Source organism: Myodes glareolus, chromosome 26 (assembly GCF_982192425.1).
Source record: "Myodes glareolus chromosome 26, mMyoGla1.1, whole genome shotgun sequence".
Classification (NCBI taxonomy): Eukaryota; Metazoa; Chordata; class Mammalia; order Rodentia; family Cricetidae; genus Myodes; species Myodes glareolus.
In genome coordinates, this window is record NC_142051.1 from 14,534,180 (window position 1) to 14,555,863 (window position 21,684).

Below are 21,684 nucleotides of genomic sequence, written 5' to 3' on the forward strand. Positions count from 1 at the left end.
GGAATTTTATGTGACTTTGGAGTTTCCTTCCTAAGGTTATTCTGGCTCTGTTGCTGTGTAGTTCTGGTCGTGTTGTGTTAAGGAATGTGCACAGGTTCATGAGCTGATGATTTCTGAAGGCAACACTCAGTTGGATGTGTTTGTTTGGGTCCATTTTATTTTTAAAGTCCCATTGCTTCCCAGTGACTTCTATGCTCTAACATCTAAATGAGTTGGGAGAGAGGAAGACAAGGCCCTGTGTGAAAGATAAGAGAGTTATTTGCACTAGATTTATTTATACTTAAAAATATTGGTTTATGGGTTGCCTTAGTTAGTGTTTCAGTGGCTGTGAAGAGACAGCATGACCATGGCAACTCTCATGAAGGAAAAACATTGGTTTTGGTGGGTGTGGGTTACATTTTCAGTTGTTCAGTCCATTACCATGATGGCGGGGAGCATGGCAGCATGCCAGCAGACATGGTGCTGGCTGCATCTTGACATGCAGGCAATAGGAAGTAGAGTGCACCACTGAGAGCACTTTGAGCATAGGGGACCTTCAAAGTCCACTCCAAAAGTGACACATTTCCTCCAAGAATGCCACACCTCCCAAAGGTGATACTCATTTGGGGGTCCATTTCCTTTTAAATCACCACATGGGTACAGATCCAAAGTGGCAGTGGTAGTACCTGGGTTTCTTGACTGTCTGGTTGGTCTTGAATGCCATCAAAAACAATGAGGGTTCAGATCTGATATGGAAGACCCTCAGTTATTTCCTCACACTGCCTGGGTGGTGAGCCTGCTGAATGTTTTCCTGTAGTCATATTCTTAGGACAAAAGGGATCCCAGTTCATCACTGCTTCCATCTCTGTGTCAGGACCAAGCCCTTTCCCTGGGGCAGAGATAACTCTCTTTACTCCCATAAATTTCATGTGACTCTGCTTCACTGGGCTATGAAGATGAATAAAGAAAATCCCAATTTGGTCCACAACTAATTAGGAATATTTGTTTACACTAATTAAACATGTGTCTGTGTTTTGTCTCACTTGCCTAGGGCACCTGCTTGGCTTAATAAAGAGCTAAATGGCCAATAGTTAGGCAGGAGAGAAGAGTAGAATTTATGGGCAGAGAGAAAAACTTGAGGTTAGCATCTGTCATGGGAGGAGAAGCCATCGAAACTTGGAGGGAGATGGACCTACAGAGGAGAGGTAAAGAGCCACATGGCAGAATGTAGACTAATAGAAGCAGGTTAATTTAAACTGTGAGAACAAGTTGTGAACAAGCCTAAGTTAAAAGTCAAGTTATCATGATTAATAATACGTCTCTGTGACATTATTTGGGGACTGGTGATCCAAAGAAACATGACAGAAAAGCATTGATACACAACACTGGTTTGAACTATTACTCTGGGAGTAGACCAGAAAGCTGACAGGCTTTTTAACTTACTGTTTTTTTATATCAAATGAGAGCTAGTATATTGATCTTCTATTACTTTGCTTGTGCTAGGACTTTAAAGAAATAACTTAAAAGGAAAAAACCTGGTTGTTGAGAATGGTGGCACCTGTCTTTACCCTAGCACTCAGGAGGCAGAAGAGTTCAAGTCCACCCTACTGTACATATGAATCTCCAGACCGGCCAGGAGTGCACGGTGAGATATTGTCTCAGAAAGAACCCAAACCACTGGTTTCCAACAGTAAAAAAGTTTATAATACTATGAAAAAGTCTAGAAAAGGAAACTGCCTAAGCAAAACAATAACATATGACAATAAATACTAAGAGACTCGTGTTGTGGGAAGGTCCATGTAAGATAATTTTAAGTGAAAAAGATGATAGAAAATGATAAAGACAAAACAATTAAATTTTAAGAGGCTGTAATTTTAATTTTAAGTTAGCTGTAAAATCTAATCACTTTTTCATATTGATCACATTGAAGATAAAATAATATGGGCTCCCTGAATATGAGGCATATTATCTCCTGGTTCTTTGTGAGCCAAGTCTTTAAACTGTATCATTTCATCATTCTTTATAGACCAGAAGTTCTCTGTTCAAACATTGAGTGAAAATAAAAAATGTTTTTACATTTTGGATCAATAAGAACGTCCTGCTTTGCACAAACCTCTGAAAGTAGCACCCCCAAACCACTTGCAGATAAAAGGAGTTTAAAGATGCTTAAATGTTGGGACCTGGGTGTTCTCAGCAGCTGGTGAGTTGATTCCCAGGCAACATGAAAGCTCTCCTCACCCTGTTTTCCTCTAGCTCTCTGTCACTACCCAGGCCAAGGTCTATGAACCTTGTGAGTTTTCAAGAACTCTGAAAAGAAATCGAATTGATGGTCATAAGGGAATGAGCCTAACAAACTGTAAACCTTGACCCATCCAGATAAGCACCCCATGTACAACAGGTACAAGGAAGCCAGGAGGGAGCAGAGAAGGAGCTTCAGTCAATAAGCGTTTAGGATTTCTGTGTGTCTGACTTAATTTGATTAAAAACATCAGCATTGTCTTTCCACCATATCGAGATAATGGGGAGCAGGCATAAAGGGACATCTGTGCCAGGCTAAGGCTGTAGGACCCGAGGTGCTCTTGGAGTGCCACTGGGTTTTCAGTTGCTTCAGGTTCAATAGTCCACAGGGTGTTGAGAAAATAATTCACAGAGGATGACTCACTTTTTCAGAATTTGAGTCCTGAGAGCCTGAGTGTATGGTATCTATCTTCATTTCTCTTATCATTGACCTTTTGAGAACAATTTATCCAAATTTTTGAACTTCCTATATGGGGCTGAGGGGAATCCCATTTTCCCCTTGTTGCTGTTGAAATGAGGTATCCTGAACCTGAGAATGAAATTATTTGGTACACTTCTTCACTTTGGGATGGCTTTTCATTCTGCACAGTAGAAGACATGGAGGGCATAAAGTTGTTCGTGGCTTACTCCTTCTATGTCATTGTAATTAGTGTGCTTTTCAGATTGATTAAGGCAGTTAAGACTCATAACTAATTGTCTACCAATGAGTAAGCAGATATTTGTATGTGTGGATGCATGGATGGTTGGATGTGTGGGTGTAGTAGGAGGCCGCTTTTTCTTTCCCAGCTGCCAGACAGCTCAGACTCAAAATAACCACACAGAAACTGTATTAATTAAATCACTGCTTGGCCTGTTAGCTCTACTTTCTTATTGGCTAGCTCTTACATATTAATTTAACCCATCCCCATTAATCTGTGCTTACCAGGTAAAGTTCTGGCAACTGTCTCTCATAGGGCTACATGGCTTCTCTCTGACTCTCCCTTCTTCTATCAGCATTCAGTATAGTTTTCCCTGCCTTGTTCTACTATGCCCTATCAACAGGCCAAGGCAGTTTTTTAAATTATTAATCAATAAAAACAACACATATTCAGAAGGACCTCCCACACCATGAATTCAATTAAAATGATTTCTAACTTATGTAAATAAAGATATTACCACTGAGTCAATGGCATTTGTCCAACTGACTTCTATGTGTATGTATTGATGTACTCTTTGTATTGACAGATTTTAGAGTGAATCACTAATATCATTTAGCTTTTTTAAAATCTTTAACTTACATGTTCAAACAATCTTATTTGTAGATAGACATATGTGATCCAAAATAACATAAATTTATGTATTTAAGATAAAACTTATTTTTAACAAGAATCAAACAAGGTTTATCAGGATTGAGGACTTAGATGGTAGAACTTGAATTCATGCCATGATGGAAGTAATATATAACTTTTAGTGTATGAATATAATTATCCAATGCTATTCTATTTTACAATATGGGAATTGAACCCAAGACTTGTGACATTTGAGTCAAGGGCTCTAAACAGTGAACTATTAATTCCTATGCTGTTAAAATTGGTTGTTAAAAGAGAGAGATTATGAAACATTTTGTAGCCTATTTACCCTGTTTTTAAAAGCTTTTTGTACACTCATCTACAGTCATGGATAGTTATTAGAAACTAGAAGCAAAGAGGAATATCACTTCTGATTAGGCGCTCAGAGAGGCGATGTGACGGAACACTGTGGACAACACTCCTCTAGAGTGTAATCTATGATGTAGGCCCATGTAGAACTATGTCATGCAATATATACTCACAAAGAAACATGTAAAGATTTTACAATTATACACAAATTAAATTATACTTGCCCAGCTTCACGAGATGGTCATTACTCAAAACTCCATCCATAGTAACGAGTACTGACCTGAATTCTATTTTAAAGAATTAAACTTGCAGTGGGAGTATTCTATATGCTGAAAACACCACACTGAAGTCTTGAGTCTTAGAGAACATGGATCCTTTTCTTTTACTGGCTATAAGTTACTAGGAAGAGTTTTATTCACACAAGAATAAAAGTTGTGCATTGTTTTCTTAAAGTATTCATTTATCTTTACGTGTGTGGGTGTTTTGCCTGCATATAAGACTGTGTACTGCTTGTGTACCTGATACCTGTGGAAGCCAGAAAAGGGCTTCCATCTCCTGGAACTGGAATTTTAGATAGTTAGAGCTTCTTGGGGGTACTGTATAAGAGCAGCCAGTGCTTTTAGATACTATCTAGTCCATGCCATTTTTTGTTCCCTTCTTAATTTCTTTCTTTTCTTTTTTCTTTCTTACCTTTTTCCTTTCTTTTTTCTTTCTTTTCTTCCTTCCTTCCTGCCTGCCTTTCTTTCTCTTTTATGTTTTTTTTTAATTTTGACAGGCTTTCTTTTTATCTTCAAAGTATGTCCTGGAACTCATTCATATATTGTAGTGAGCTGCTTTGTGCCACACCTTAAAGATGGCACTGGATTCTGCCTTCCACCCCCCAAATTGATGAGGGCTCTAGATTGTAAATAACTCCATATATGGCTAAAGTTAAGGATCTGGCTTGCTTCTGTGTGCCTGGCCCTATCCGCATTTCCCACGTGGCTTGCTGGAGTTGGCTACCCAGAGGCTATTATAACTGTGGGCTGGCTTCCCCCAGGGTCAGAAGATTATTCAAGGTTCCTGATTAAACTGCATTGGGAAGAGTCCAGTGTGGTGTTTTCTTTGTGGGACAAAGCAGACACTACAAGTGGTGGCCCGTACAGGGAGAATCCTCTTGTCAAGAACTCAGAACTCTTTGCAGCCAGGGCAGTGCACTGGGTAAGTCCCCAGGTTAAAAAAAGGGGGGGGGGAATCCTGCGATCAAAGCAGGGGTTAATTGCTCACCCTGTAAATAGAGGGAAAGCAACTGCGTCAAGAGCGGGGGTAATAACTACGTCAAAAGCAGGGTTAATGACTGCGACAAAAGCAGGGTTAATAACCACGTCAAGAGCGGTGATTAATTGTTCACTCCATAGATAAGGAATGAGCGAAGAGCCATTTTGCAAATTGACGAAACGAAAGTAAAAGAAAAATAAATCAATAAATCAATTATGGGTGCTACTCATTCACATCCAATTTTTTTGGCTCTTAACGAGCTACTACATTCAAAGAATTTAAAGATAAAACGAAGTATTTTAGAGAGGTTTCTGAATGAGTGCGATGCCATTGCACCCTGGTTCGCCGGTTCAGGGAGTCTCTCAATATCATCGTGGGAGAAGCTAGGGAGAGACCTAGATTTTGCATTTGAACAAGGGACGCTTAAGGGAGGGGTCAGGCTAATCTGGAAGCTTGTTAGGGGCTGTCTGGAGTACCAGCACTGTAGTAAAACAGTAAAAAATGGACAGACAGCACTGAAAATGTTACAAGAAAAAAGATCAAAAAAGTCAGAGAAGACAAACAGTAAAAGAAACCATCAGAAGCAAGAAAAGTTATACCCAAACCTTTCTGAGTTAGAAGAGTCAGATAAGAAACTACAGGCAATCGTAAAAATATTGAAAAAAGCAAAATTTAAAAAAAAAGGGAGAGGAAAAAGGAAAAAAGGAATTCAAAGACTCCAACACCTCATCCCATGACACCCTCCACCCCTCCACCTTATGTGGAAGGAGGTCAGGGCGGCTCTGGACACACATTCTGTCCAGATATCTGGAGAGAAGTGAGAACTGAGCTACGATTGGCATATCCAGTGTTTCAGGATCCACAAGGGAATGGATATGAGGAGCCTTTAGATTTTAAGAATATTAAATCTCTGGCTGAATCTGTAAGAACTTATGGAACTAGTGCTTCCTTCACGGTGGCACAGGTAAAAGCCCTGAACCGATATTGCATGACGCCCAGTGATTGAAGTGGGCTTGCTCATGTGTGTTTGAGCCCAGGACAGTATCTAGACTGGAGAGCCTTTTTGATAGAGTTTGCAAACAAGGAAACGGCTGCCAATCAAGCAACAGGAAACCATGCTTGGGACAGGGACATGCTACTTGGTCAGGGTTGCTTTGCCAATCAGCAGACCGGGTACCCAGTTCAAGTCTTTGAACAGATTAATAAAATTGACATTAAAGCCTGGAAGGCCCTGCCCAACCGGGGAGAAGTGAGTGGCAATCTTACTAAGATCCTGCAGGACTCCACCGAACCATTCTCAGACTTTGTTGCTCGAATGGTTGAAGCTACAGGCAGGCTATTCGGGGATCCAGATCAGGCTATGCCACTGATAAAACAACTGGCGTATAAACAATACACGAACAAATGCAAAAATGCTATAACCCCTTATAAAAGCTGAGGCCTTGAGGCGTGGATGAAGATTTGTAGAGAATTGGGAGGGCCACTTACAAATACAGGCTTAGCAGCAGCAGTAGTTCAGCTGACACAGGGGAAAAGAGCAACTTCAGGTGCCTGCTTTTAGTTAAATTACTTTTTAAAAAGGAATTATTTATAGCCCCTGATAAGGTACAAAAGGATAAAATTGTAAATTATCTAGGAGCAAAAATTAGTGAAAAGCAAATTATTCCACAAAGAGTAAAATTAAAAAAAGATAATTTAAAGACCTTAAATGATTTTCAAAAATTGTTAGGCGATATAAATTGGCTTAGATGTTATTTAAAGTTGCCAAATTATGAGTTAAAACCCTTATATAATGTTTTAAGTGGAGATTTCACTTTGAATTCTCCAAGACAACTGACTAATGAGACACGAGAGACATTGAGAAAGGTGAAAAGTAGATTACAAGATGCCTTTCTACAGAGGATTCAAGAGGGGCAAGATATTGTTTTGTGCATTCTTCCTTCATATCACCAGCCTACAGGATTGTTATGGCAAAATGGGCCATTACTTTGGATTTATCCCAAAATATCTCCAGCCAAATCTCTTGAGCATTATCCTACTGCTGTGGCAACTTTAGCCCTGACTGGGATTTAACAGTGTTTACAATATTTTGGGACTGCCCCCACCACCATTATAGTGCCTTATTCCAGCCATCAAGTTAAGATCTTGTCTGCTACAATAGATGATTGGGCTATTTTGCAGTGTGGTTTTGATGACAACATAGATAATCATTATCCCAAACATCCATTGTTGCGATTTCTAAGGAACATCTTGTAATATTTCCTAAAATAACATCATCACAGCCTATTTCCATGGCCCCAAATTTATTTACAGACAGATCTAAGACAGGCTGTGGGGTATATATGATAGATAAACAAAAACCTGTAATACATCAGTTTCAACTGGGCTCCCCTCAGATTGTAAAATACAAATTGTAGTTAAAGTCTTTAAAGCTTGCCCTTTTACATTTAATCTAATATCATATTCCGTCTGTGTTGTTAATGCCCTTAGAATTTTAGAAGTAGCTGGACCTATTAAAAGTTCCAGTACAGTGTGCCTTTTATTTCAACAATTGCAACATTTAATTTGGCAAAGAAAAAGTTGCTTTTACATCCAACATGTAAGAGCCCATACAGGTCTGCCAGGACCCTTGAGTAAAGAAAATAATATAGTTGATCAGTGGACTAAAATGGAATGTATATTCATGAGTTCTACCTTGGAAAAGGCGAGAGCTTTTCATAAAGCTTTTCATGTTAATGCTAAAGCATTACAACAAAAATTTCATCTCTCTCGAGCAGACCCTCAACAAGTGATTTTAGATTGCTCTCAATGTGTAACTCATCAACACCCACCCAGTATTGGAGTAAATCCACGGGGTCTACTCCCTCTAAAAATCTGGCAAATGGATGTGACACATATATCTGAGTTTAAAAATATAAAGTATGTACATGTGTCTGTGGACACCTGTTCAGGCGCAACACATGCCACGCCTCTAACTGTAGAAAAGGCGTGCAATGTCACTGCCCATTGCCTAAAAGCTTGGGCTTCTTGGGACAAACCTCAACAATTAAAGACTGACAACGGACCAGTTTACGCAGGTCAAATGTTTGCCTCCTTTTGTCTACAAATGGAGGTACAGCTTGTTCATGGCTTGCATTATAATCCTCAAGGACAAGGCATTGTGGAGCGTGCGCATTGCACACTAAAAGAATGTCTACAAAAACAAAAAGGGGGAATAGGCCATGGCTGGACCCTGAAAAAAAGACCATTAATTTTTTAAATTTGGATGCTCAAGGTTGTTCTGCAGCTGATAGACATCAGGACCCCCATGGCCCTGCTAAAGGGATGGTCAAGTGGAAAGATATCCTGACAGGGCTCTGGTATGGGCCTGATCTCGTGCTAACATGGGCGCGAGGCTCTGTTTGTGTTTTCCCACAGGACCAACAAGATCCGGTGTGGGTGCCAGAGCATTTGATTAGAAGAGTTCAACATGAGGAGCATCATGCCTGTGCCTGTGGATGCTTCCCATGCCATGACTTTACCCATGCTACAAATTTGTCTAAACAGTTGTCTAGTTATCTTTTAGGTAACTGGACTGGAGAATTTGGTGCCGTGATGGAGCAGCTGAGGGTGGCCATCGTTACCATGAATTCTACCCAAGTGGATGCTGGTATTGCTGAAGGACTCTCGTCCTGGATCTCCGCAGCCATGAATCATCTAAGGAGTGGGCGGGCTTGGGAGCGTTAGTTGGCCTTCTGGTGTTGGTCTCCCTGGTTTGCCTGTGGTGTATATGCAAGATCAGGTTTCCTAACAACGCAATGCAGCCATGATTATACAAGCTTTTACGGCCATAGAGGCTGGCCAATCCCCCCAAGCGTGGTTAACCACCATGAAAAGATAATTTGACGCATTCAGGGTGCAAGGCAAGGCACTGCACTCAAGGACGGATTTTTGCTGACTTTGAGAAGAGCACACCTGACTGCATGTGGGTTGATATCCAAGATCCCACCTCTGAAAAATGACATCAAGTCAGTCTGGCACTCTTTGTGTGGAAGATACCTAAGGAGGATCAGTACAAGGCTCCTGTTTTCACAGAGAGCAGGCCTCTACTTTTACCTGTGGCATCTAAAACAAAAAGGGGGAACTGTAGTGAGCTGCTTTGTGCCACACCTTAAAGATGGCGCTGACTTCTGCCTTCCACCCCCCAAATGGTGAGGGCTCTAGGTTGTAAATAACTCCATACATGGCTAAAGCTAAGGATCTGGCTTGCTTCTGTGTACCTGGGCCTATCCGCATTTTCCACATGGCTTGCTGGAGTTGGCTACCCAGAGGCTATTTTAGCTGTGGGCTGGCTTTCCCCAGGGTCAGAAGATTATTCAAGGTTCCTGATTAAACTGCATTGGGAAGAGTCTGGTGTGGTGTTTTCTTTGTGGGACAAAGCAGACACTACAATATACAAGGCTGGCCTCAAATCACAGAAATCCACCTGCCTCTGTCTCCCAAGTGCTGGGATTAAAGATGTGTGCCATCACTGTCTGGTCGCTGTTTCCTTTAGGATGAATTTCCATGACAGTCCCAGGTCCAGTATGTTCAACTTCCCAGTGTAAGAAGAAAGAGGAACTTCTCTCACGTTAGCTCACAGTGACACAGCCTCCAGTGCCTCCTCATTACTACAATGTGTTCTTTTTATTAGTGCTGGAATCCTAAGAACACTCAACCGCTCAGGTATATCCCAACCCCCAGGGACTTCATAAATGAGAAATTAAATGACTTATACTGTGTCATGTGGATAGAATAAAGAGAATATGTCTTTAATTACAATCTGTTCATAATCACAGATGCATAGATGCTAGGGAATTAATTTCTTGTGTGTATTGCTCAGTGTCACAGAAGAAAGCTGTCTGAGTCTGAACTGAAAACGGGTTCTAAAGCAATCCTGGTCATTCCTCACTCCTGTATCTCAGTTTTGCTCCAGGATGACATCACTGAAGCCATAGAATGTACAAAGAGGGTTGTGAGGGATCCATAAGGCATTAAATCATGGTATGTAGGAACTTTGGATGGGAAAACTGCTGATTCTGTTGATATATGAACTGAGTCTTTCTGAGGCCCAAGTGTCAGTCTGAGCCCTGCAGGTACAGCTGGGATCTTTCTCTACATCGTTAGTTTTAGGGAATTTCTCCAATTTCTGAGAAGCCCACACATGATTACTTCCTAGTCTGCCCTCCAGACTATCTGTAGATCAGTTAACTGTACAGTGCACGTGATGTCACATTGACACTGAGCATCCTGTGTTCTGCTTAGGGTTTGGAGAGGTTCAAACTGCCATGTAGACATACTCCACCGGTCAATAGCACTTTCTGGGTGCAACTGTAAGTGTGTTCCACACTAGATCTTAGAATCCAACCCAATCACCATAAGTAGAAATGTTATATCATATTTCCCCAAATGTTTGAGTATGTGTGTGGCAGAGGAGATACAGTTTTAACCATTTTTCTCCTGTCTCACGCTTCTTCATAGGGCGGCATAGAGAATCCACTGTCAAAACTGAGATCTCACCCCGTGTATTCGGAACTGTGATGTGTAGCCACTGTGTGTTTCCATTTCAGCTCATTCTGCATCTGTCTACCTCCAGTAGTTAGAGGAAAGATCACAGTTCCTTGGTTTCCTCTTCAAACAAGCAGGCTTTAAACAGAAACTGGAGAAAAATGAAGACATTTTCCTAAAAGGCGTAATTCTGACTAATGTGTTCATTGTTTTAAGCAAAGCCTCCATTTCTCGGTTAGCAATGCAGTTGATGCTGGTGACAGAATCTAACACTTAGATAATCACACACATCCCTGTGCATCAGTTCTTCCCCTATGAAGTCATTCACAGTAAGTCTCATTGGAATTAATCTCAGCTCTCCCTTGTTGGATACAAGGACAACAAATGTTTAGGGTGAAAAGTTGATTTGGGGTAAAATGACAGCTGTGTGAACTCCAAGGTCTTGTGTGTGGACCCAGCACCCAGACAGCTAGTGCCACAATGTGCAGCCTGTGCATTTAAGGGAACAGAACTCGAAGTGCGTAGAGTGGAGACTGCCTCAGCTCAGAAACTTGTTGTCATGAAATGTGTGACATTTCAAAAAAGTATTTTCTTAGAGCTGTCCCATTTATTCCACTTAAGATATAAATTCTTAATTCAAGTGTCAGGCTGTTTTAACCCTATGAGAATGCTTCCATGCCTCTTACTGATCATGAGGTCTTTCCGGACAGATTAGTGACTGTGTAAGCCCTTAACTTTCTTCACATAGCTTCATGCATATTAACTAACTCTGAGACAGATGAGTTGTATCAGTAAAACTAAGTGCATTGTGAAAAACTTCAAATACCATTAAATGATTTTCAATGTAAATCTTGTGTGTGTTTACTCTCATATGTTGTCTCTGGGGGGAAATGGTCTATATATTGGAAAAATCAACTAGATATTTTTAATAGGGCATACATCCTCACTCACACATAGCCATTGGCTACATTCTCATCTACACATATCCAGTGCCTGCACCCTCATCTACGCACAACCAGTGGAACATTGCTGGCATAATATTCAAAAGTAAGCTTGCCAACTTCCCTTTTCCCTGATGGATCCGTGACAAAGTAATTCCCACAATATAACATCCTCCAGTCATGCAGACATGAAGACATTGCCACAGTGACAGCCAGATCCCTGTGTGTTGTTCTAGCACGTTGATGTCATCACTTCCTTTCTATTTGTCCCTCTCACTCTCTGTATCTATAATGGTTTTCTGAGTCATTTTGAAATGCATTGGAAACATCATATTTTGTTTATAATTTTTTATATTTGAAATCAAAGGCTAAAACTATTTGTTTTGCATTTGTTTTCCTTTCTTTCTATGTGTAAGAATTACTTCTCCCCCCCCCCCATTTATGTACCACATGCATCAGTGCCCTTGAGAGCCAGAAGAGGGCACCAGATCCCCTGTGAATGAGGAACACATAAGTGTAAACTGTGGGGTGATCAAAAGGAACCTGGGTCCTCTGCAAGAGCAGGCATCTTATATGCATTCTCAGAAAATACTTTCTCAATAATTTTCCCCCGGTCTAACAGAATAAAGCTGGCTAGATCTGAGCAAATTTGTGGCCATTCCTCTTGTGACACCACTCAAATCATAGCCAGTGCAGACTGTTGTGAGGGACCCAGAAATGTGATTTAAGTTTAAAGAAGGAAAATTTGTTCCTTGTTGTAGTTGCATATAGCATATCACTTCATCTTTTAACAAACTGTTTATGGCAACTCTTGGAGAGCGTTTTTAATTTATCTTTGTTTAGACTTATCCAAAGCATTTAATATCCATTCAGCTAACAGCAATATGGGTCTAACTCCAGATCACGTTGCATTTTATGAAATACTTTGTTTTTCCAAAGCATTTGAGTGTTTGTATTATAATGAGGATGGGAAGGCGTCCTATGAAATGCTATAGTCTGTACATAACATGGCAGTTGGACACATAAATTCTCAGCAGCAGGGGCTTTCTGCTCAGGACTATTTCCATTAGCACCACAGTCTAAACCCAGATACTAGTACTATCATTTTGGACCAAGACCAATGTGGTAGTTTAAAAGGAAATGGACCTCAAAACGTGTCACTCTTGGCAGGTGTGGTATTCTTGAAGGAAGTGTGCCACTTTGAGAGTGGGCTTTGAGGTTTCCTATACTCAACCCAATCCCAGAGAGACACTCTACTTCCTGTTGCCTGAATATCAAGATGTAGCCAGCACCATGTCTGCCAGCATGCCACCATGCTTCCCGCCGTGATGATAATGGACTGAACAAGTGAAAACGTAAACTCCCCAAATTAAATGTTTTTTTTTTCTTGGAGAGTTGCCATGGTCATTATGTCTCTTCACAGTAATTGATATCCTAACTAAGACAACTCATAAATCAATATTTTTAGGGATAAATAAACTCATGTAAGCATATTTCCTAACATCTTTCACACAGAGCCTTGTCTTTCTCTCTCCCAACTCATTTCCATATAAGAGCATCAAAGATCACTAGGAAGCAACAGGACTTTAAAAATGAAATTGACTCAGACAAACACATCCTACTGAGTGTTGCCTTCAGAAGTCATCAGTTCAGAAAGCTGTGAACATTTCTTAACAAAACACCACCAAAACTATACAGTAGCATGACCAGGACTGGCCAAGGAAGAAGCCCCCAAGTCATGCAGAATGCCAACATTATCATCAACTCTATTACCATCAATAGGAATTCTACTCTGTTTAGTCTTAGAGAGTGCCTGCCATTTTTGTCTGCAACTCATTGTTTATACATTTTATTCAAAATCAAGAGCAATGCGACTTTTATGTCTGATTAACTTTGATTCTTTAGTAATACATACTAAGATGGATTGGGGGAATTCAAAATGACAGAACACAGATAAAAGTCACTATCTGTCTCCTCTGTGCTCGTTCTAACCCATTGTTCCAGAAAATACAGTTGTTATCAGTACAGCTTTGTGAATTTTGTTGCCTAAGCCAATTTTTCTTTGCAAACATTTGAACAGTCAGAACTCGTGCTCTCTCGCTGGTTGAATTGGCACTTAGTGTTTAAGGCTATATAAAACCAACCAAAAATCGTTAGACACTTTCCAAAAGCCATTAATATGAAAGACAGGTCAAAGTAATCCTTTAGAAAGAAGAACTCAGAAATTAGGAACTAAGAAAACATAATAAACAACAGCCGGTAATGTATATCTTATAAACAAAAGAAAAAAAACACATGCATGAAACAAGTTAGATGCTAAATTTTAATGCTATAATAAAATAGTATTTTTATAGAAAGAAAATCTGAAGTATATTATAAAAGAAAATTGTGATTGCATTGAGAACTGGGAGAGATAAGATATGTTCTACAAACCACATCTACATGGGGCCCAGGCAATGCAAGAAACCTCCTGAAGGGCAGATAGTTGTTGGGAAAAGTGAGGAGACATTGCCCTGTCTTGGAAATGAGTAAGTTCAGGGGAGAAGGCGACATCTTCTAAATGATGATCTCAGCTTCAGCTATAACCATTGAATGTCTGTCTCAGGAGGAGACTGGACCTACTATGGGAGCTCCCCTATTTGTTTGTTTGCTTGTTTGTTTTTCCACTGTAGTTTCTTGAGACACTTGGAATTTACTACACGGGAAATGTGGTTTGTTTTTATTTTTAATTCAGAAAGAGCCCATTGTCTTCCCATTGGATAAGAACTGTGACTCAGAGACAAGATGACAAATTAGAAAAATAGGAAAGTGAAATTTCCATTGATTATTAACAAGCTCATTCCCACACATTGTTGAATTGGATTTCCTTCGTCGGATTTGAATGAGAATGAAGATGGGGAGTGAGATGATCCCTGGGAGCCACAAGCAGTGCACTCCTTTTGTTCTGAGCAAGCTTTCTGGATTCTGCAGTCCAGAACCCTATGGAACTGTGAGGGCATCTTTGGAGTTCTATTTGCAATGGTCCTCTACAATCACAGTCTTGCTTCACTGGAATTTTTAGGACACTCATTGAGTTTGTTTCTGAAACATTGCTTTCTCTGTTTGTATTAGTATTGAAATGAATTTGGCATGAGAAACTACATAAAAAATGGCATTCTACTTTCTAGCTACAGTGTCCCCAAAGACACAGACCACAGTAGGAACAAGTAGAAGGTCTTACCCTTAACCAAGAAGTTGAATTTTGGTAGTCCTGTAATGCCTGGGTTGCTAGCACACACTTTGCATGTATTAAATCCAAAAGCGGTGTATTTGCCTTTGAAGATTAGTGATCAATTTCTGTCCTTTTAACAATCAATATCTCTGCAGTTCTAACTCCTGCTCAGTGAAAATTGGATAGAAGGAGGCAAGAATTTCCTTCCCAAGTTTTCAGACCCCAACTAGTATCTGAACATCACCTACATTTTTTTTTTCGAGCTATAGTCTGACTCCAGTTGCCCTTTGCAACAGGAAACAGCCTGATATTGGCAGAAATGATCTGTCAACATAAGCCGGAAACCTGAATAAACAGTGTTATTTCTGTCATACTGCCAATTCTATGCCAGCTTCTAGCAAAACACAGACACACAAAACTCAGCATCAGGTTGGTGTGTTGCAATCCTGTGACTGATGATTCAGCCTAAGCAGCAACAGCCAAGTTGGCCTCTGCTGTGCATTTGCCCCAGGCACCTGAGAGAACTCTCTGCTCCTGGGGCTGCCTGCACCCATCCTCCCTGGGGCTGCCCTTCTGCTGTTTCCTTCTTCCCTTTGCTCTGTTCCACCTGCTCCATGCATGGGAGCTCTCATGTTCGCACTGATGCTCTCAAGTTCATCAAGGGCTGCAGAAAGAACTGTTCTCTGCAGTTTATTCTGCTCCTCTCTGACCTCTTTCTTCCTCTAGCCCAGCAGGTTCTTGTGTCTGTCCATGTCTTCCTGGCCCCGCAGCCACGGGCTGTAGTGATAACTGCTAGATAAGGACGGTGGTTGATATGACAGGGGCTGAGATGGATTTCAGATAAACATGCATTTTTGATAAGGGCGGCCACCACAACAGGGAATCCATCTCAGGATGGATTAGAAGTACGAGTACAAGGATCACACAGAAGTTCTTACTTTTACAAGTTTCCCAAGGGGTTCGGTGTTCTAAAATACATGACCTTACTATCAGATATGAGGTTGTAACTCAAGGGTGTGCCTGGGCATCAAGGCTGTGCCTGCTTGCAGAAGCAGAGATAAAGAAGGAGTATTTATTTACTTTACACTGTTATTATATCTAGAGAGATAGAGACCCAAGCATTGGGGAGAGCATGGCTACCTTGTCTTGACCACATGAAGAGCAGCAGGCCATGACCTAATAGGCCTAATAATCCATGCTTTGGTGACAGTATATGAAGGAAAGAGCTCCACAGGACGGAAGACAAAGATATGTAGGCTTCCACAGACTGGGACACTCCTCCTGATCTAGTTTCTTCCAGCTGTACTGCCATGCTGTGGGGACCTGTCTCCCTCCTCACCTTCATCTTGTGCTCTCAGATGCTGGTGCTTGTGACAGAGGCTGGAACCTGTACTCCGGCATTAAAAAACATTATACACAAGAGTCCAAATAACATGTTAAACAGTATTCTAGATTAATTGGATCAGCATGTAGATTAGACCGGGGTCTTAGATATAAGAATCAAAGCGTTTATTAAAGAAAGAACCATAGATATATGCCAGGAAATTCACTTAGAGTTTTGAAGTCTCCTGTCCAATGATGCTGATGCCTGTTGTCTGATTTTGATTCTTTGCTTTTATAGATTTTTGTTGAGCTCTGTATTTTTCTCTGCTCCCCTTCCTGCCTCTTCCCTCCCCTTTAACCCTCCCCCAAAGCCCCCATGCTCCCAATTTACTCAGGAGATCTTGTCTTTTTCTACTTCCCATGTAGATTAGATCTATATAAGTCTCTCTTAATGTCCTCATTGTTGTCTAAGTTCTCTGAGATTGTGGTTTGTAGGCTGATTTTCTTTGCTTTATGTTTAAAAACCATCTGTGAGTGAGTACATGTGATAATTGTATTTCTGTGTCTGGGTTACCTCGCTCAAAGTAATGTTTTCTAGCTCCATCCATTTTCCTGCAAAATTCAAGCTGTTGTTATTTTTCTGTTGTGTAGTACTCCATTGTGTAAATGTACCACATTTTCCTTATCCATTTTCGGTCGGGGGACATTTAGGTTGTTTCCAGGTTCTGGCTATGACAAACAATGCTACTATGAACATAGTTGAACACATGTCCTTGAGGTTCGATTGAGCATCCTTGGGATATATAACCAAAAGTGGGTTTTGAGGAAGGATGTTTCCTAGTTTTCTGAAAAATCGCCACACTGACATCCAAAGGGGTTGTTCCAGCTTGCATTCCCATCAGCAGTGCAGAAGTGTTTCCTTTACCCCACAACCTCTCCAGCATAATTTGTCATCAATGCTTTTGATATTGGCCATTCTTACAGGGGTAAGATGGAATCTCAGAGTTGTTTTGACTTACATTTCTCTGATAACTTAATGATGAACATTTCCTTAAGTGTCTTTCAGCTATTTTAGATTTCTCTGTTGAGAGTTCTCTGTTTAGGTCTGTACTCCATTTTTTATTGGATTATGTGATCTTTTGGTGTTCAATTTCTTGAGTTCTTCATATATTTTGGAGATCAGACCTCTGTCTAATGTGGGGTTAGTGAAGATCTTATCCCATTCTGTAGGCTGTCGTTTTATCTTGTTGACCGTGTCCTTTGCTTTACAGAAGCTTTTCAGTTTCAGGAGGTCTCATTTATTAATTGTTTCTCTCAGCATCTGTGTTTCTGGGATTATGTTTAGGAAGTGGTCTCCTGTGCCAATACACCCAAGTGTACTTCCCACTTTCTCTTCTACAAGGTTTAGTGGTGTGACTGGCTTTATGTTGAGATCTTTGATCCATTTGAACTTCAGTTTTATGCATGATGATAGATATGGGTCTATCTTCATTCTTCTACATGTTGATAACCAGTTTTACCAGCACAATTTGTTAAATATGCTTTCTGTTTTCCATTTGATATATTTTGCTTTTTTGTCAAAAATCAGGTTTTTGAAGGAGTGTGGATTAATATCTGGGTCTTCTATTCAGTTTCATTGGTCCTCCTGTCTGTTCTTATGCCAATACCAGGATGTTTTTAATTCTGTAGCTCTGTAATAGAGTTTGAATTCAGGGATTGTGATGCCTCCAGAAGTTCTTTTATTGTACAGGATTGTTTTGGCTATCCTGGGCTTTTTTTTTTTTTTTTTTTTTTTTTTTTTGCTTTCCCATGTGAAGTTGAGTACTGTTCATTCGAGGTCTGTGAAAAATTTTGCTGGGATTTTGATGGGCATTGCATTGAATCTGTAGATTGCTTTTGGTAAGATTGTCATTTTTACTATGTTAATTCTGCCTACCTTCAAGCATGGGAGATCTTTCCATTTTCTGATGTCTTTTTCAATTTCTTTCTTCAAAGATGTAAAGTTCTTGTCATAGAAGTCTTCCACTTGTTTGGTTAGAGTTACTCCGAGATATTTTATGCTATTTGTGGTTATTGTGAAGGGTGTTTTTTTTCTCTGATTTCCTTCCCAGTCCTTTTATCATCTGTGTACAGGAAGGCTACTGATTTTTTTGAGTTAATCTTGTATCCTGCTATATTACTGAAAGTGTTTATGAGTTGTAGAAGTTCCTTGGTGGAATTTTTGGGATCGCTTATGTAAACTATCATATCATCAGCAAACAGTGAGAGTTTGACTCATTTTCCAATTTGTATTCCCTATTTGTGTCCCCTATTTGTATCTTATTTCTCTAGCTAGGACCTCAAGAACTATATTGAATAGGTATGGAGAGAGTGGAAAACCTTATCTTGTTCCTGATTTCAGTGGAATCGCTGGGAGTTTCTCTCCATTTAGTTTGATGTTAACTTTTGACTTGCTGTATATTGCCTTTATTATGTTTAGTATGTTCTTTGTATCCTTGCTCTCTCCAAGATATTTGTCATGAAGGGATGTTGCATTTTTTTAAAGCTTTTTTGGCATCTTGAGATGATCGTGTGGTTTTTGTTTTTCAGTTTGTTTATATGGTGGACTACGTTGACAGATTTTCATATGTTGAACTATCCCTGCGTCTCTGGGATGAAGCCAACCTGATTATGGTGGACGATGGTTCTGATGTGTTCTTGGATTCAATTTGCCAGTATTTTATTTAATATTTTTACATCAATGTTCATGAGTGATATTGGTCTGTAATTCTCTTTCTTAGTAATGTCTTTTTTGGTTTTGGGTTTCAGGGTAATTGTAGTAATTATAGTAAAATTGTAGTAATTTTATGAGTAAAACTCATAAAAAGTGTTTGGCAATGTTCCTTCTGTTTCTATTGTGTGGGATAATTTGAGGAGTATTGGTATTAGTTCTTCTTTGAAAGTCTTGTAGAATTCTGAGCTGAAACCATCTGGTCCTGGACTTTTTTTGGTTGGGAGACTCTTGATGACTGTTTTTATTTCTACAGCAGTTATAGGCCTGTTTAATTTGCTTATCTAGTCTTGATTTAATTTTGGTAAATTATACTTATTCAGAAAGTTGTCCATTTCCATTGAATTTTCCTTTTCTTGTGGAGTACAGGTTTTCAAAATATGCCTGATGATTTTTTATATTTCTTCCATGTCTGTTGTTATATGCCCCTTTCCATTTCTAATTTTGTTAATTTGAATATTCTCTCTGCCTGTGACTTGCTTTTTCTAAAATATGGATTTCAATGCAGAATGGTAATATTAATATATCTAAAACTATGTTTTAAAGATTTTTCTAATCTAAAAAATCATATAAGCTTCAGAGAATCTAGGAAATCCTAAGACTTGAATCCATTTCTCACAGGTCTAAAGGACTCCAGATAAATACAGCCTAAGTTTCCCCACCTATCCATTCCTGAGGATGGTGTCTCTCTCTCTTTCTCTCCTGATAGTGGGACTTCTCTCCTTCCCCAATTACTAGGACTCTGAGCCTTAAAGCTTCAATTGTATTCTCCTTTAAATTCCTAAATTTTAACTTCTGTTTCTAGTGTTTATCTGTCTCAGCAGATTTCCACTTGGCTGACAGACACATCTAGACATCAACTGCTGTCTTCCACTTGTAAGCCCCAAACTGCTAAAAGTTGATCTGAACCAATGTGAGTGCTCCTTATTTCTGTTAAGTATTTTTCCAACCGCCAAACCTCTCCACTGACACAATAACTGAAATCAAACCAGATTAGATCAAATTAGAAAAGGCCCAGATTTAATGGACGCCAACACTCCTGGCTGGCCCCCAGTAAAACACAGAGAGGGAGAAAGGAGAACTGGAATGACCACTGGAGAGGGAAAAGGGGAGACCACGTGTTCATTCTCTGGGGGGCAGTTTAAATAGCCTGTGAAAATGGTCTTGATCCTCCCTGGGAAGAGGTCACCATTTTACATGCTTTCTTAGAGGTGGAGTTTGGATTGAGGCAACTCCCATGGGAGGTGGATTGAAATGGAGTTTTCAGTCCAACATTCCAAAATGGATGCCAAGGGTCTCGGGTGAAGCCCCCAACTAAACACTCCAGACTCTTTGGATAAAGGGGTGCCAGCTCAAGTCTGACTACTTCTTATGTGCATAAGGCAATGTAGGAGAGGGAAGAGTTGGGAGTTGGTGGGCTCACACTCAGCGAGAGGCGTGGCTGGAGAGGCATCTAGTATATTGCCATCTAGGAGACATCAGGCATCTGCTCCTTGAGGGAGATAAGAAGGCAGGTGGCTAGGAGAAAAAATATTGTTATTACCCATCTTGTTTGTACAGACAAAGATGGGTGTGCCAGGACGAGGAGCAGAGAGGTCCTCTATTGCGGAATCTTGGGAAACCAGAGGGTGGAAGGTCCTAACGGCTGGACTAACCAAGTATCCTGAATAGGGCCTGCTTGAGCCTGAAGAGATGGTATCAGGATGGGTGTCCCAAGAACTTGGTAGCCGAAGGGGTGGTGGGTATTACCAGGAGAGGTCCTGTCCATCAAGGTTCAAGAGACCTAGGGATAGCTGTTTGAGTATCACTCTGTCCCTGGGGAGAGCAGGACAGGTTTAGGGGCATTAGGGACCACTGGTGTGGGGGCAGGGAGACAACTGTCAGCATGTGAATGGAGAAAGGACCTTAAAAGGGAGATATAGGGTAGGTACCCTGTCAGTGGAGGAGTTTGAACTGGGAGGTGATGGTTAAAGAGAAAGGGCCTGCCATAAAGCCGCTCAAAAAGGCTCAGGCCCATAGGAGAACATGGGGTGGCCCTGAGGCGAGTCAGGGCAATGGGGAGAAAGGAGGGCTAAGATAACCTGAGTTCAATGGAGAGATTATTAGCTGGTGTTTGATGAGTCCATAGGTCCTCTCCACCTTTCCCAAGGACTGTGGGCAGTAGGAGATGTTGAGAGTTTCTGGCAGGAGCTCCATGACCCTGGAAGTGAAGGCTGGCCCATTTTCTATTTGAATGGTCTGTGGAATGCCAAACTGAGGAATGATGTGGTCCAGGAGTACCTAAGCCGCCACATCTTCTGTTTCCCAGGAGCTCAGAAATGCTTCTATCCGCCCTGTGAAAGTGTCCACAAGTGTTAGGAGACAACCGAGTTTTTTATGAGTAGGCATATGAGTGAAATCAACCTGCTATTCTTCACCCAGTTGATGTCCATGAAACGAATGCAGAGACTGACATACATGGAAGTCCCCTGGGGATTGGCCTGGGCACATGTCTGGCAGGAGGAGTGAACCTGTGAAATACAATGTCTGAGATGGGTGGGGTCAAAGAGGGGCTGTAAGAAGTGGAACAAAGCTTTGGGGTGGATGTGTAAGGTCTGGTGGATGTCTGAAATGATCGACAATGCCTGATCTCGAGGAAGGATGAGATGGTTATTTAAGTAGAACCATCCATCCTCTGTTTTTGTGGCCCCCTTTTTTTATGAGCTCGTCCCTCTTTTCTGGTTAGTAACAGGGCTTATAGGA

The 21,684-nt window shown here is 40.7% G+C and overlaps 1 pseudogene; it reads left to right on the top strand.

Moving 5' to 3' along the window:
• The first annotated feature begins 2,200 nt into the window (after positions 1 to 2,200).
• LOC148117760 (lysozyme C-2-like) overlaps positions 2,201 to 21,684 on the top strand; it is a 44,421-nt pseudogene continuing 24,937 nt past the window's right edge.